The 15,008-nt window shown below is 38.7% G+C and overlaps 1 protein-coding gene across 3 annotated transcripts in view; it reads right to left on the bottom strand.

The window, feature by feature from the left end:
• PYHIN1 (pyrin and HIN domain family member 1) overlaps positions 1-1,781 on the bottom strand; it is a 29,458-nt gene extending 27,677 nt beyond the window's left edge. For 2 of the 3 annotated variants that reach the window (XM_032260762.1, XM_032260763.1), the window contains exon 1: positions 582-1,781. The gene's annotated coding sequence lies outside the window, so the exon portion shown is untranslated. The remainder of the gene's footprint in view (positions 1-581) is intronic. The other variant, XM_032260761.1, reaches the window with a different exon arrangement.
• Positions 1,782-15,008: the final 13,227 nt, after the last annotated feature.

The raw sequence follows: 15,008 nt of genomic DNA, 5'->3' as shown, positions 1-15,008 counted from the left end.
CACAGTACCAGACAGATAGCCTTCCAACCCACATACCGCTCCCATCTTTCCCTCTCAAGCAGTCCTCATGTCTTCTGTTCCTATCTTGTGTCCATATGAATTCAATGTTTAGCTTCCGCTTATATGTGAGAACATGCTGTATTTGGTGTTCTGTTCCTGCATTAGTTCATTTAAGATAATGTTCTCCAGCAGCATCCACGTTGTGCATATACACCATGGAATACTATGCAGCCATAAAAGAATGAAATCATTATCTTGTCTTTTGCCCAGACCCCAATGGCCACCAAGCTTTCTAAACTCAGAGAATATATACTCATAGAATTTTAAAATCTACAGTGGTCGAAATGCATATTCCTTCATTCATGCTTTAGTTGTGGAATAAAAGATGTTTACTATCTTTGAAGTAAGTAAAGAATTAGAATTAGTAACTGCAGTTTTCACTTTTCTGAATATAGTTGATACCAGCCCTCCTCCCTTTCTCCAACTGCCCTGAAGAACCAATATTGAGTTTTCCCTTGTGATTTTGTGGAGTTCAAGGAAGCATCCAGATCTTTTCTACAAAAAACACCCACAGTACTCACCTTACTGGGAATTTCTTCAATGGTAGTCCAGATCTTGAGATCTTCAGAAATGTAGGAAACCAGGATTGTTTTGAGTAAGGAAATAAATCAGTAACGCTCTCAGAAACTGAAATACATAATGTTGTAATCTCCTGAAATGCCAAGAAAATGAAGTATTTTTGAAGACAACAAGGGAAAATGGCCCTCCTTAGAGTCACTTGACCAGTACTGGCTTCCTCATATTCTGCTACTTCCGCAGGGAGAGAGGAGTTGTGAAACCATGTGTAGATTCCTCCCACCAGTATTTTTTAGCTTTCGATTCTGTTAGAGAAAATTAAGAGTTTCTTTCCTGTAGGTATCTTAATGAAAGTAAAATTTGCATCAAAGTTATATTTAATTTTTTTTTTCTTACAAATATCGATAGCTGAATGAAGTTCCAACCTTAGAACTTTCTTAGCCAATAGACTTACATGTGGGTCATTAGGGACCTCTGTTCTGTTGAATGATTATCAAATAGAAGTAAGGTGGCTTCTTCTCCCTCCTTTCCTGTGCAGAGTGGCAGTGACAGGAGGAGATACTGGTAGAAGCATCTATTGCCACCAGTACTTTACTGCATCTCCTGGATGGGAGAATGTCTGCTAAGAAATTGCAATTGGTTTAAATATTACCCAAAGCATTCACCCAGTTATTAGTAGTTGACAAACCTAGGGACTGCCAGATCAGAAAGTTATTATGAATATGTAAATCCTTTCTCAAATATATATAAAGAAGTTTAACACTAGCTGTCCTCTTGATGATGACTAGGTTACTTTACCTCAATGATTAGATTCATGATTACTCAGGTTTTCTTCATTATTCGTGGAAAAACACAAGTGGATAGTGAGCTCACAACATGACAGCAGTGAAGCCTTGAAAGTCCTGGAAACACACTGAACTTCTGGTAGGGCGAGAGTCCTAATAAACCCTTTGCTCACCAGTGTTCTGTCTTTTAAGGGCAGTGGATGCCCTTCAGAGTACTGTAACCCCAAGATGTCAAACAAATGACACTAATTGGCAGATGATGTTCTGTTTACTCAGCAGCAGATCTCCCAGCAGGATGTGGCCATGAGTGAAAAGTGGGGCCCCAAATACAGCAGTAGGGGAGAAAACATGTTTTTAAAAATTACCCTTTTTAGATTCTTAGTTGACGGTCTCCTGAAAACAAAAGCCAAATTAACAAAAGAAAAACCAGCAGTTTATTAATGTGTGCTCTACCCGTCACAAGGGATAGGCTTCAGTTCAAAAGTATTTCTCTCTCCAGGCTGTGGCTTAGAAACCTTGTTTAAATAATATTTCAATAAAGAGCCATAAATCCTATGGAGTGGAAAGCAAAGGAGAAAGCAATTCCAGTCATTTAAAAGGTGGGAAAATGTGGGAAGGCAGTAAAATCTGTTCCTGGATTCCTCAGGTTCCTGCTAGTACCTTCTCTGGGCTGAAAAACAAATGCTCTCTCCAGTCAATAAGGATTTATGTCCTGCTGTCAGCCAAATAGTGCCTGAGGCAGCATGTTCCCCTGCATTTTCAGTGTCTTTAACTTAACAATCCTGTTTCCTTCATAGATAATACAAATGATCTGAGGCCCTCTATGGAGCAAAAGAAATCTGATTGTCTTAGTACAAACCTGGGTCATGAAGAGGATAGTTAAAGTCTGGATTTAGAACCATATGATAGCGTTATCAGAGCAGAAGTAAGAAAAAGCAGGGAGGGTCTGGAAAGATGACCATACATAAAAATACCATTGAGTGTTCATGGTTTTCGTTTATAGGTTTACGTTACTGTTAACGTGGATACACTGAGTTGGTTTTAAGATAATAGGTAGAGAGGGATATTAGGAAGGCCATGTTGCCCCATTTCAAAGGTCAGAGGGTAAGGGAAGCTTGGTAGAAACTACCATGTTTCAGGACATTTTTCTGTCCCCTTTTGGTGATCATTTCATGTCGGGTAATGCCTTCAGTTAGGACTTCAGCATACAACACACAAATTACTGTCACCGAAGGAGACAATTCAGAACATTGCTCCATAATCCATACTGTGCAGATAAAATTATATGAAGCAAAGAAATGCTTTAAAAATATGCATTTTTTACTGATTCTGAAGCAGTGGGCAATAATTTGCAATTTGTGGGTCCACACAGAAAGGTCACTAATAAAACATACAAGAGCTCCTCATAAGGGGGAAAATGTCTGGGTGAACCTTCATGACTTTGTTTCATCCGAAGTACTAATTCCCATGATCATTCAAAGTCCTCAGGAAGTTCCCACCAGATTAATGTTCTAACTAAGATGTTAGCAAATGACTACCTGTGGGACAATGCTAACACATCACCCACTTTGTAAGTAAAATGTTATTGAAACACAGCTGTGATTATTCATTAATGCATTGTCAATGTCTACTTCATGGTGCAATGTAGAGTTGACTAGCAACAGAGTCCATCTGGCGGCAGAGCATAAAGATTTTATTGTACGGCTTATTACAAAAAAAGTTTGTCAATCTGTACCTAGTTATCAGTCTAGGAGACAGCAGAAAGCCTCTAAAGAGAGAAGCAAAAGTAAGTAGAAGAGCAATGTTAAATCAAGTTTAGCCTAAAGCTGCCTTCTTACATATTTTAAGTTTAGCCTAAAGGTTTCTCTGTGCAGCCAAAATGGAAGTGTAAACAGACTGTAGCATACTCTTGTGTCAATCACCAAGTTTTGGCCAATCAAATGTGGCCAACTGTTCAAGCTGTATTCAAATAAGGCAAACACTGAGCTATAACCTATCCAGTTGTCTCTCTATGTCATGTCCATTTTCTGTATCTTACTTCTCTTGTTCTGTTCCTATATCTTCCACTACTTGGCTGCCCTGGAGTCTCTGGGTGTTCTCTAGCTTGGGATGCTGCCTGATTAACAAATCGTTCATTGCTCAGTTAAACTCTTTTAAATTTAATGAAGCTGAAGCTTTTCTTTTAACAGCAGTCACACCAAGAAGCCACATTTGGGACTTTTAAAATCCATTGTAAAGCCATGGATAATAGCTTGTGATAATGTTTGTGATCTCAGAGAGGAAGATGGAAATGGAGAGTGTTAAAGCCTTTCTCTAATTAATTACACCAGAGTCAGAACAAAACCCATTTGCATGGGAGCCTTAGTTAGCAAGATTGCTTTATGCATTCATGACTATCGGCCACCTGAGGTGCCTTCTCCTTTTATCTTTCGAGTAAATAGGTTTCTCTTTTTTAAGGAGGAGAAAAAGGTGATTGAGTTTTAAATGTTGAACCAATCTTATATCCCTAAGATAAAACACTTTTAATGACGCATTATAATATATCATAGATTGATAAGTGTAATTTTTCAATATTTTAAAAGTGTTTCGCATTTATTTTCATGTGAGAATTGGCTTTTATTTTAGTTTCTGTGTAATGTCTTTAATTTTGGTGTGACAGCAAACTGGCATTTCTAAAACAGAGTGTATAGATGCGGTAAACTTTTATCCTCAAATGTCTGATAGAATTCACAAAGTATCTATTCCCCAAACTTTCACCACAGAAAGATTTTTGTTATAACTTCTCTTTCTCTAATAGATAGAAAAATATTTAGTTGTTTTATTTCCTTACAAGACAGTTTTGGTAAGTTGTGTCTCACAGGAATATTTTCTGTAATAAATTTGTGTTTTACAGGAATTATGCGAATAAGTAAACAAACTTATTTGCATAAGATTGTTCATGATATTCTTTTATTACCATTGTAATATCTGTAGTGTCATCCCTTCACATTCCTGACACCGATCATTTATATTATCCTCTCTTATTTTTCTTGATTATTCCTGGTAGACTGACTCTCTGAGGAGGTTGCTCAGGGAAGCTCAAAGTCCAGGGGACAGACAAAAAGAAAAAAGGAATCTGAAGCCTTTGGCACCTACATCTAGAACAAAAAGTAAACAACGTTTTAACATCTAGCCAGATTAACCAAAAAATTTTATACTAAAGGTCTATTTATTTCAGTTTGTATTACCTGATCACACAGCTCTCCCCTTTGACCAAAAAAAAAAAAAAAAAAAGGCAAGGTATGCTAAATACAAAGAAAAACAGAGTCTGAAGGGTCAAAAGAAGCATCATTAGGAGCAGACTCAGGTATGACCCTGATGTGAAAATTTGCTGATTGGGAATCTAAAATTACTATGATTAATATGTTAGCGCTCTAATGGAAAAAGTAGACTGCGTGCAAGAGTAGATGGGTAACTTAAGCAGAGAGAAGAAAACACTAAGGTAAATCAAACAAAAATGTATGATGTAAAACAACTGTAGCAGAAATTGAAAATAATCAATAGACCAGACACAATCTAGAAAAGAATGTTACCTAGAAGATAGACCAATAGAAATTTCCCAAACCAAATGCAAAGGGAAAAAGCATTAAGCCCTCCAGCCCTTAGAATATCTAATAACTGTGGTGGGGTATCTTAAGATGTAACATACATATAATTGAAAAGTCAGAAGGTAAAGAACGAAGGAAGCATAAAAAGTACTGAAGTGGTCTGCTTGTCTGGCGTGACACCCAAGGTTCTTGGTCTCCTGGCCACAGAGATCAAGGATATGGACACACACAAAGAGTGAGGTTTAGAGTAGAATTTTAATAGGTGAAAGAAAGAGAATAGCTCTCTGCTACAGAGAGGGGTCCTGGAAAAATGGGTTGCTGATCTGTGGTGAAATGCAGGGATTTTTATAGATGAGCTAGTGTGGAGACAGTGCCTAATCTACATAGTGTCTGAAAAACTGGTTAGGACCAGATATGCCATCTGCATAGAACCCGAATCTCTGGCTGCCCCCACCCCAGTCTTTTTTTTTTTTTTTTTTTTTTTTTTTTTTTTTTTTTGAGACGGAGTTTCGCTCCTGTTACCCAGGCTGAAGTGCAGTGGTGCAATCTCGGCTCACTGCAACCTCCTCCACCTGGGCTCAGGCAATTCTCCTGCCTCAGCCTCCTGAGTAGCTGGGATTACAGGCACGTGCCACCATACCCAGTTAACATTTTGTATTTTTAGTAGAGACGGGGTTTCACCATGTTGACCAGCATGGTCTCGATCTCTTGACCTCGTGATCCACCCGCCTCAGCTTCCCAAAGTGCTGGGATTACAGGTGTGAACCAGCGTGCCCGGCCCCACCCCAAACTTTTATTATGCAGGTGGGTAGCTACTCCATGTTGCTTCTTTCTTTCTTACTATACACATACTAACAAAAAGGGAAGGTGGAGCCCCCAAGGTGAACATGCCTGGCATCTTTCTACTAGTACAGCTGTCAGCATCCCACTGTGCAAGCTCTCAGCTTCCTTCTTTTTGTTTGCAGCTCGATCTTTCAGGCTGTTGTTTATTAGAAAATAAGTGATTTCTTAGGCTGGTTTTTGTTAGAAGGAAAGTTATGCCAAAGACTCTTTTGCTTTCACTACCTGCCTAAGATAATTTCTTTTTATCTCCTGTATCATATTTGGAGAAATAATTGCCAAGAAACGTTTAAAACCAATCAGAGCTTCAAAGCCTCAGATAAAGGAAACTCAGATATTATCCAATGTGATAAATATTGAACAACAAATCCTATCTGGACATTCTATATTTAAGCTGCAGAAAAGACAAAGCAAAATCTTGATCAAGGTCAGAGGAAAGTAAAATATGTATTGTAGAGAAGTAATTCCAAGAATCATGGTGGAATTTTTGTCAGAAACATTTCAGGCAATAAGGGAAAGAAGAATATAAAATGAAATGCTTAAATGAATGAAAGAAAAACATACCAATCTGGAATTCTGTATCTGGCAAAATTATTATTCAAAAGTGAAGGAGATCAGAGTTTCAGATTTACACACAAGAAAAGAAGACCATCAGAAAAGGCATAAACGCAAGTCAATTGAATTTTGAAAATTTTGATTCTGAATTGATTTAAAAGATGACTTTCTTTTAAAGTAATAATAGCGATAATGTATTCAGTCATTATAGTATATAAATACAAAAAATGAATGACACAGATGTTCCAGGAAAAAGATGGAGGAATAGGGAATCCTCTGTTATACAATATCTGTGGTTTACGTGAAGCAATATAATAATATTCAAAGTTAGATTTAGGTTAGTTAAAGCTATATTTTTGAAACTCCCAGGCAACTAATATAAAATTAAAAAGCGGTATAATTCATATGTTAAGAGAAGAAAAGAAAGAAATCATTGCTCAGTTAAAACCATAAAAAGCAGAAAGACAGGGGCAAAGAAACAAAGAACAAATGCAATAAATAGAATGCAGTTGCAAAACTGGCAGTTATTAATCTAACTATAACAACTACAGGCCGGGTGCGGTGGCTCACGCCTGTAATCCCAGCACTTTGGGAGGCCGAGGCGGGTGGATCACGAGGTCAAGAGATCAAGACCATCCTGGTCAACATGGTGAAACCCCGTCTCTACTAAAACTACAAAAAATGAGCTGGGCATGGTGGCGCGTGCCTGTAGTCCCGGCTACTCAGGAGGCTGAGGCAGGAGAATTGCCTGAACCCAGGAGGCGGAGGTTGTGGTGAGCCGAGATCGCGCCATTGCGCTCCAGCCTGGGTAACAAGAGCGAAACTCCGTCTCAAAAAAAAAAAAAAAAAAAAACAACTACAGAAGAGCTCTGATTTGTAGCTAATGCCAATTCCTGTGGTGTAAATATCACCTCCTCTGTGGCCTTTAGAATGCAAAATATTTGACAACCAGCAGAAAAATTCCTCAATGTTTAATAATCTGTTTTTTCTAATCTCTGGCTGGGGAATAAGTACGCTGCCTTCAGTTCACCCTCTGCATAAAACCTCCCAATTATCTGCCTACTTTTTTCACAATGAAACTTCTATTTCTCACTTTATGAAAAAGGGTAGCTTACTGTTTTACTATTCTGACCTCATTTTCCATACCCTTATGCATACACCAAAGTTTCAGTTGTGTAGAACTATTTGTGTTATTTTACACTTTTGAGTATTTGTAGGTGACATTTCTCCTGTCAATATTTTAAATGTCTTTATCTTGCTAAGAACAATGATTCCTATTTCATATTAATTTCTCATGATACACTAGACTGTAAAAAGTAATGTATATGCTTTATGTCACTGAATTTTCAAATCAAACCCATGAGTCAGTCTCCCCACTTTAGAGAAGACTGCTGTCTTAGTTGATTTGAGTCTCAGGATGCTATAACAAAATAACATGGATTGGATGGCTTAAATGACAGGCATTTCCCTCAATTCTGGATGCTGGAGTTCTAAGATTAAGGTGCCAGCCAACTTAGTCCTGGTATGGGCCCTCATTCTGGCTTGCAGATAGCCATATTCATACTGGGTCATTACGAGGTCGGGGCTGAGGGAGAAAGAGAGAGAGAGAGAGAGAGAGAGCGAGAGAGAGAGAGAGCAACAGAGACAGAGTGAGATCTGATGCCTTTTCTTTAAAGGGAATCAATCACATCATGAAGACCCTGACGTCCTAAACGAATTACCTCCAAAGCCCTCATATCTTCAAATATCATCCCACTGGGGGTTAGGGCTTTATCATATGAATTTGGGTTATACAATCCAGTCTATAATAACCATTTAAGCTATTTTTCCAAAATCATGTGACGAGTTAGGGTTGGAGACAGATTCAAACCAGGTCTATCTTATTTCAAAGCCTTGCCACTTAAAATATTAGCAAAAGGATATTGATTGGTTTCTCATACTTCTTGCTGAAGCTGAACATTTTGTATCAAAACACAGGAATCTGATTTTTCCCAAAGCCTAAACTAAATTATTTTATCCTTTGTTTTATCTTTTGGAAATTATTTAGTTTATATAATTTAAACTAACTTATTTACTCCTTTAGATAAACACTTGTCTATCTAACTCCCATCTGAATGAAACTATGAAATTCAGATATCAGCCTTGATCTTTGTTTCATTGATCTGTTGAAAGTAGGAATCAAAGCTTATCTCCTTCCTCACCCTTGTTATTATGCTTTCTTTTCCCCACTACATCATTTTTTTCCATATTATTCTGTATTCCATAGAGTATGTTCTACTTAGTATATATACTTTGTGATTTATGTATATAATAGGTTTTTAAGAAAGTGGAATTCGTTACACAAGTTGCAATAAGGGAGGTGGGATACTTGCACAATGAGTGAATATAGTTAAATGGCAAGGTGACTGTTCGGAAAACTCCCTGCTGGACCAAAATCTACCCTTCATAAGAACAGGGCAAGCTCAGACCAAAGAAAGAAGCAGACCACTCCAAATTGGTAGGTAGTCAAAGATTGATTCATGGGACATGTGTGAGGCCATCTTGGGTAACAGCAACAAGAGGCAGATCTCTGCCTGTGCAATACATACATGACTGATCTTTTAAGCCATAAGAAGAAAAGGGAATGGGAAAAGAGGGGAAAAACAGTCACTGCTGGCCTATTAAGCCATCTGTTTGCACTCTTAGTCTGTTTACTTCCTGTGTAAAGATATTGTTTGGATTCCCTGCAGCCTGTGGGTTAGAAATTTTTACCTCTCTGCAGTCACCTACCCAGAACACATTTTATGACAGTGGCATTCCTTCCTCTGCAACTTGAATGCTTCTCCAACCTAGTTCTTCTCTAAAATTTTGTAGTCTACATTGCAGTTTTACCTGCATTTCCTTTTGCTCTAAACAAATGCCATCCAGAAAATTCTGTTGGCAGAAAGGGCTTCTGTACGTCTAGGGATGATCTCTCTACTCTGGAATGGAGGGAATAAAGGAGAGACTTAGTGTTGGTACCAGAGAGGAGAGTGAATTCATATGGAAACCTCAGGGGTGATGTGGGCCAGTTCTAATATACCATACATAGGCAGAACCGGCACCATTCATCACGTGTTTATTACATGGCACATGGAGAGTATATGAGTGAATGACGTTTCTGGTTCATGAAAACTACTGTTCTCTGACCCTTTCTGTAATGGACAAGGTATGTTTTCCAACAGTCTTAGTCTACATAGTGCTGCCGTAATGGAATACCATAGACTGGGTAATTACACAGCACAGAAATTTGTTTCTCACAGCTCTTAAGGTTGGAAGTCCAAGGTCAAGGTATCAGTATTTGATGAGGCTTTCTTGCTGTGTCCTCACATGACAGAAGAGCCAAAAATAGCTAGTTCACCCCCACAAGCTCTTTTTATAGTGCCATTAATCCATTTATAAGAGCAGGTCCCCATGTGTACCCCAAAACCTAATATATTAAAAAAAAAAAAAAAAAGCAGATCCCTCATCATTTAAACACTTCCCATTAGGCCCTACCTGCCAGCACTGTTGCTTTGTGTGCTAAGCTTAAGTACTGGTTTTGGAAGGGACAAAGGATTCAAACCATGGCACCTTACTCTGTGCCTTTAATTTCTGTTATCTCCATCCTCTATTTGCTCCATTTCTCTAGAATGGACCATCCTCTACAAAGCATTCATTGAAGAATCTTACTAGATTAATAATTTCTTCTCTTGTCTTTACTTTCATACTTACACGTTTGGCTCTCAGGATTTCCCCTGATATTATTTATTTCTCAAATTGGAAATGAGATTCTCTACTGTTGTCAATAGTTAACTCCTCACCCTATACCTCTAGTTTCGGGAATTCTTACCTCAAGTTACTAATATCTATAATTTACTTAGATTTGTTCAGCAGCAAGGGCAAAATTAGTTGGTACTCAGATTTATTAACAGCTTTTGCTTGATTTTGGGTGTTAACATATGAAGAAGAGAAAAATAATTTATGAGTGATGGATAAGTGGTATATGAAATTTTCTGCATTTTAAGTTTTTCATTTAGTGCTTGAGAATGTTTGGTACGAAGAAAAAAACTCCTACGTGCCCAGTTAATGTTCCTGTGTTCTTCAATGTTTACTATATTAGCTTATGAGTGTCAGAAAGGGAAAAAATATCAAATTATGAAAATACAAGATGGTAGAAAATTAGTAGTGCAAACACCTACTCTTTTGATCTTTTTTCTTCCCTAGCCAATGTCAGGTGGCTGTCAAGTAAGAAAGCAGAGAAGGGATTACTTAGGAAGTGTAGCTTGAACTCTTCCATGGGTTTGGAATATGACAAGTTATTTCTTTTTGTCTTTATGACAGTAATTTAAGTGTTTATGACTTTGTAATTGCAGAATATTATGACATAGTGTATTAGTCTATTCTCACTCTGCTTTGAAGAAATACTTGAGACTGGGTAATTTATTTAAAAAAAAAAAAGGTTTAGGCCGGGCGCGGTGGCTGACGCCTGTAATCCCACCACTTTGGGAGGCCGAGGCAGGCGGATCATGAGGTCAAGAGATGGAGACCATTCTGGCCAACATGGTGAAACCCCGTCCCTACTAAAAATACAAAAAAATTAGCTGGGCGTGGCGGCGCGTGCCTGTAGTCCCAGCTACTTGGGAGGCTGAGGCAGGAGAATTGCTTGAACCCAGGAGGCGGAGGTGGCAGTGAGCCAAGGTGGAGCCACTGCACTCCAGCCTGGCACCTGGTGACGGAGTGAGACTCTGTCTCAAAAAAAATAAATAAATAAAAAAGAGGTTTAATGGGCTCACAGTTCTGCAGGGCTAGGGAGGCCTGAGAAAACTTACAGTCATGGCAGCAGTGGAAGCAAAGTCATCCTTCTGCACATGGCAGCAGGAGAGAGAGATGAGAGTTGAATGAAGAAAGAAGACTTTTATAAAACTATCAGATCTTGTGAGAACTCAGTCTCTATCACGAAAATAGCATAGGGGAAACCTCCCCTATGATTTAATTACACCCCGTTGGGTCCCTCCCACAACACATGGAAGTTATGGTTACTATAATTCAAAATGAAATTTGGGTAGGGATACAGCCAAACCCTCTCATTCTATCCTGGCCCCTCCCAAATCTCGTGTCCTCACATTTCAAAACACAGTCATGCCCTTCCAACAGTCCTCTAGAGTCTTACCTCACTCCAGCATTAACTCAAAAGTCCAAGTCCAAAGTCTCATCTGAGACAAGGCAAGTCTGTTTTGCCTATGAGCCTGTAAAATCAAATGCAAATCCATTATTTCCTAGATTCAATGGTGGCATAGGTATTGGGTAAATCACCCATTTTAAATGGGAGAAATCAGCCAAAACAAAGGACCTACAGGCTCCATGAAAGTCCAAAGTCTAGCAGGGTAGTTATTAAGCCTTAAAGTTCCAAAATGATCTTTGATTCCATGTCTCACATCCAGGTCACGCCGATGCAAGAAGTGGGCTAGCATGGCCTTGGGCAGCTGTGCTTCTGTTACTTTGAAGGATATATCCACACTCCTTTCTGCTTTCATGGGCTGGTGTTGAGCGTGGTTTTTCCAGGCCCATAGTACAAACTGTCAGTGTATTTACCATTCCAATGTAATCCTATACAGCTTACTATTGCCATTGCAACATCTAAAAACTGTTCCCCTTCATTAAGTCATATTTATGGTATCAAAGCTGACATTTCAGGAAAGGATTCCAAAGAAAGTTTGAAATATGCTTTGTTGCTCCTTCAACCTCTCTGTCAATCACTTCTAGACGCAATGACAGAATCAGAGTCTCTGTAGTGGAGGTAAAAAACCTAAGGCAAACCATAGCAATTGAGACAAGGTATCAGGATGTAAATACCAGCCTAAAATGGATTAGATATTCCGTCTGCATTCTAAATAAAAGTGACTATTACACTTGTGTGCACAGTAGGCCAGAGGCCCAGATTGTCCCCTTTTCACTTAGATGGTCTAATCAAGTGGATATGGAGTGCATGATAGCTCTTTTTCAAAATTCCACAACGAATTTTGCCGAGTTCTTTCATTGCTATTCCCTGAAGTTCAACACCCTGTGGGTCAGCCCCCAAAGGCCAAACAGCCTCCATCTCACAAGGTAAAGTTTGCTTTGTGCCTCTCATGATGGGGAGAACTTGGTGTTCCTTGAAAAACTTAACAAGATGCAGTGAAGTCAGGCACTTCCAAGAGCTGGCTCATCAGTCTGCCCTAGCCCAGTGAGTGTTGTTCCCTTCCCTGTGCCCAAGTGTTCTCATTGTTCATCACCCGCCTATGAGTGAAAACATGCGGTGTTTGGTTTTCTGTTCTTGTGTCAGTTTGCTGAGAATGATGGTTTCTAGATTCATCCATGTCTCTACAAAGGACACGAACTGGTCATTTTTTTATGGCTGCATAGTATAGCATGCTGTATATGTGCCACATTTTCTTTGTCCAGTCTATCATTGACAGGCATTTGGGTTGATTCCACATCTTTGCTATTGTAAACAGTGCCACAATGAACATACGTGTGCATGTGTCTTTATAACAGAACAATTTATAATCCTTTGGGTATATACCCTGTAATGAGATTGCTGGGTCAAATGGAATTTCTATTTCTAGGTCCTTGAGGAAGTGCCACACTGTCTTCCACAATGGTTGAACTAATTTACACTACCACCAACAGTGTATAAGTGTTCCTATTTCTCCACATCCTCTTCAGCATCTGTTGTCTCCAGATTTTTAAATGATCGCCATTCTAACTGGCGTGAGAAGGAATCTCAATGTGGTTTTGATTTGCAGTTCTCTAATGACCAGTGATGATGAGCATTTTTTCATGTGTGTTGGCCTCATATATATCTCCTTTTGAAAAGTGTCTGTTCATATCCTTTGCCCGCTTTTGGATGGGCTTGTTTTTCTCTTGTAAATCTGTTTTAATTCTTTGCAGATTCTGGATATTAGCCCTTTGTCAGATGGGTAGGTTGCAAAGAATTCTTCCCATTCTGTTGGTTGCCGGTTCACTCTAATGATTGTTTCTTTTGCTGTGCAGAAGCTCTTAAGTTTAATTAGATCTCATTTGTCTATTTTGTTGCCGTCACTTTTGGTGTTTTAGTCCTGAAGTTCTTGCCTGTGCCTATGTCCTGAATGGTGTTGCCTAGGTTTTCTTCAAGGGTTTTTTTATGGTGTTAGTTCTTATGTTTAAAGCTTTAATCCATCTGGAGTTAATTTTTGTGTTAAGGTATAAGGAAGGGATCCAGTTTCAGCTTCCTGCATATGGCTAGCCAGCTTTCCCAACACCGTTTATGAAACGGAATCCTTTCCCCCATTGCTTGTTTTTGTCAGGCTTGTCAAAGATCTGATGGTTGTAGATGTGTGGCATTATTTCCAAGACCTCTGTTCTGTTCCATTGATCTATATCTCTGTTTTGGTACCAGTACCATGCTATTTTGATTACTATAGCCTTGTAGTATAGTTTGAAGTCAGGTAGCATGATGCCTCCAGCTTTGCTCTTTTTGCTTAGGGTTGTCTTGGCTATGCGGGCTCTCTTTTGATTCCATGTGAAGTTTAAAGTGGTTTTTTCCAGTTCTGTGAAGAAGGTCAATGGTAGCTTGATGGGGATAGCATTGAATCTATAAATTACTCTGGGCAGTATGGCCATTTTCACAATATTGATTCTTCCTAACCATGAGCGTGAAATGTTTTTCCATCTGTTTGTGTCCTTTCTTATTTTTAAGCTATTTGAGAAATCTCAAAACTGCTTCCACAATGGTTGAACTAATTTACATCCCCACCACCACCCTATAAGTCTTCTTTTTTCTCCTCAGCTTTGCCAGCATCTGTTGTTTTTTGGCCTTTTAGTAATCATCATTCTAGTTGGTGTGAGATAGTATCTCATTGCTGTTTTAATTTGCATTTCTCTGATGATTAGTGATGATGAGCAGTTTTTCATGTTTGTTGGCTACTCATGCCTTCTTTTGAGAAATGACTATTCATGTCCTTTGCCCATTTTCTTAATGGAGTTATTTGTTTTTTGCTTGTTATTTTAAGTTCCTTATAGATCCTGGGTGTTAGACCTTTGTCAGATGCATAGTGAAGGAATATTTTCTGCCGTTCTGTAGATTCTCTGTTTACTCTGTTGATAGTTTATTTTGCTGCATAGAACTTCTTTAGTTTAATTAGGTCCTACTTGTCATTTTATGTTTTTTTGCAATTGCTTTTGGGGACTTAACCAAAAATGTTTTTCAAGGTGGATGTTGAGGGGGATATTTATTGGGTTTTATTCTAGGATTTTTGTAGCTTGAGGCCTTACATTTCAATCTTTAAGTCATCTTGAGTTAATTTATATATGGTGAAAGGTAAGCGTCTAGTTTCATTGTTCTGCATATGGCTAGCCAGTTACTAAATTTACTGAATAGGGAGTTCACTTATTGAATAGAGTTGTTTCCCTCTTGCTCATTTTTGTCCACCTTGTCAAAGATCAGATGGTTACAAGTGTTCAGCTTTATTTCTGAATTTTCCATTCTCCTCCATTGGTCTATGTGTCTGTTTTTGTGCCAGTATCATGCAGTTTTGATTACTATGGCCTCATAGTATCGTTTGATGTTGGATAATATCATGCCTCCAGTTTTGTTCTTTTTGCTTAGGATCGCTTTGGCTATTTGGGTTCTTTATGGGTCCATAAG

This window comes from Sapajus apella, unplaced genomic scaffold (assembly GCF_009761245.1).
Source record: "Sapajus apella isolate SASKATOON/1434 unplaced genomic scaffold, GSC_monkey_1.0 scaffold119, whole genome shotgun sequence".
NCBI lineage: Eukaryota > Metazoa > Chordata > Mammalia > Primates > Cebidae > Sapajus > Sapajus apella.
Note: the sequence above shows the minus strand (reverse complement) of the source record. Positions and strands in the feature narration are given on the sequence as shown.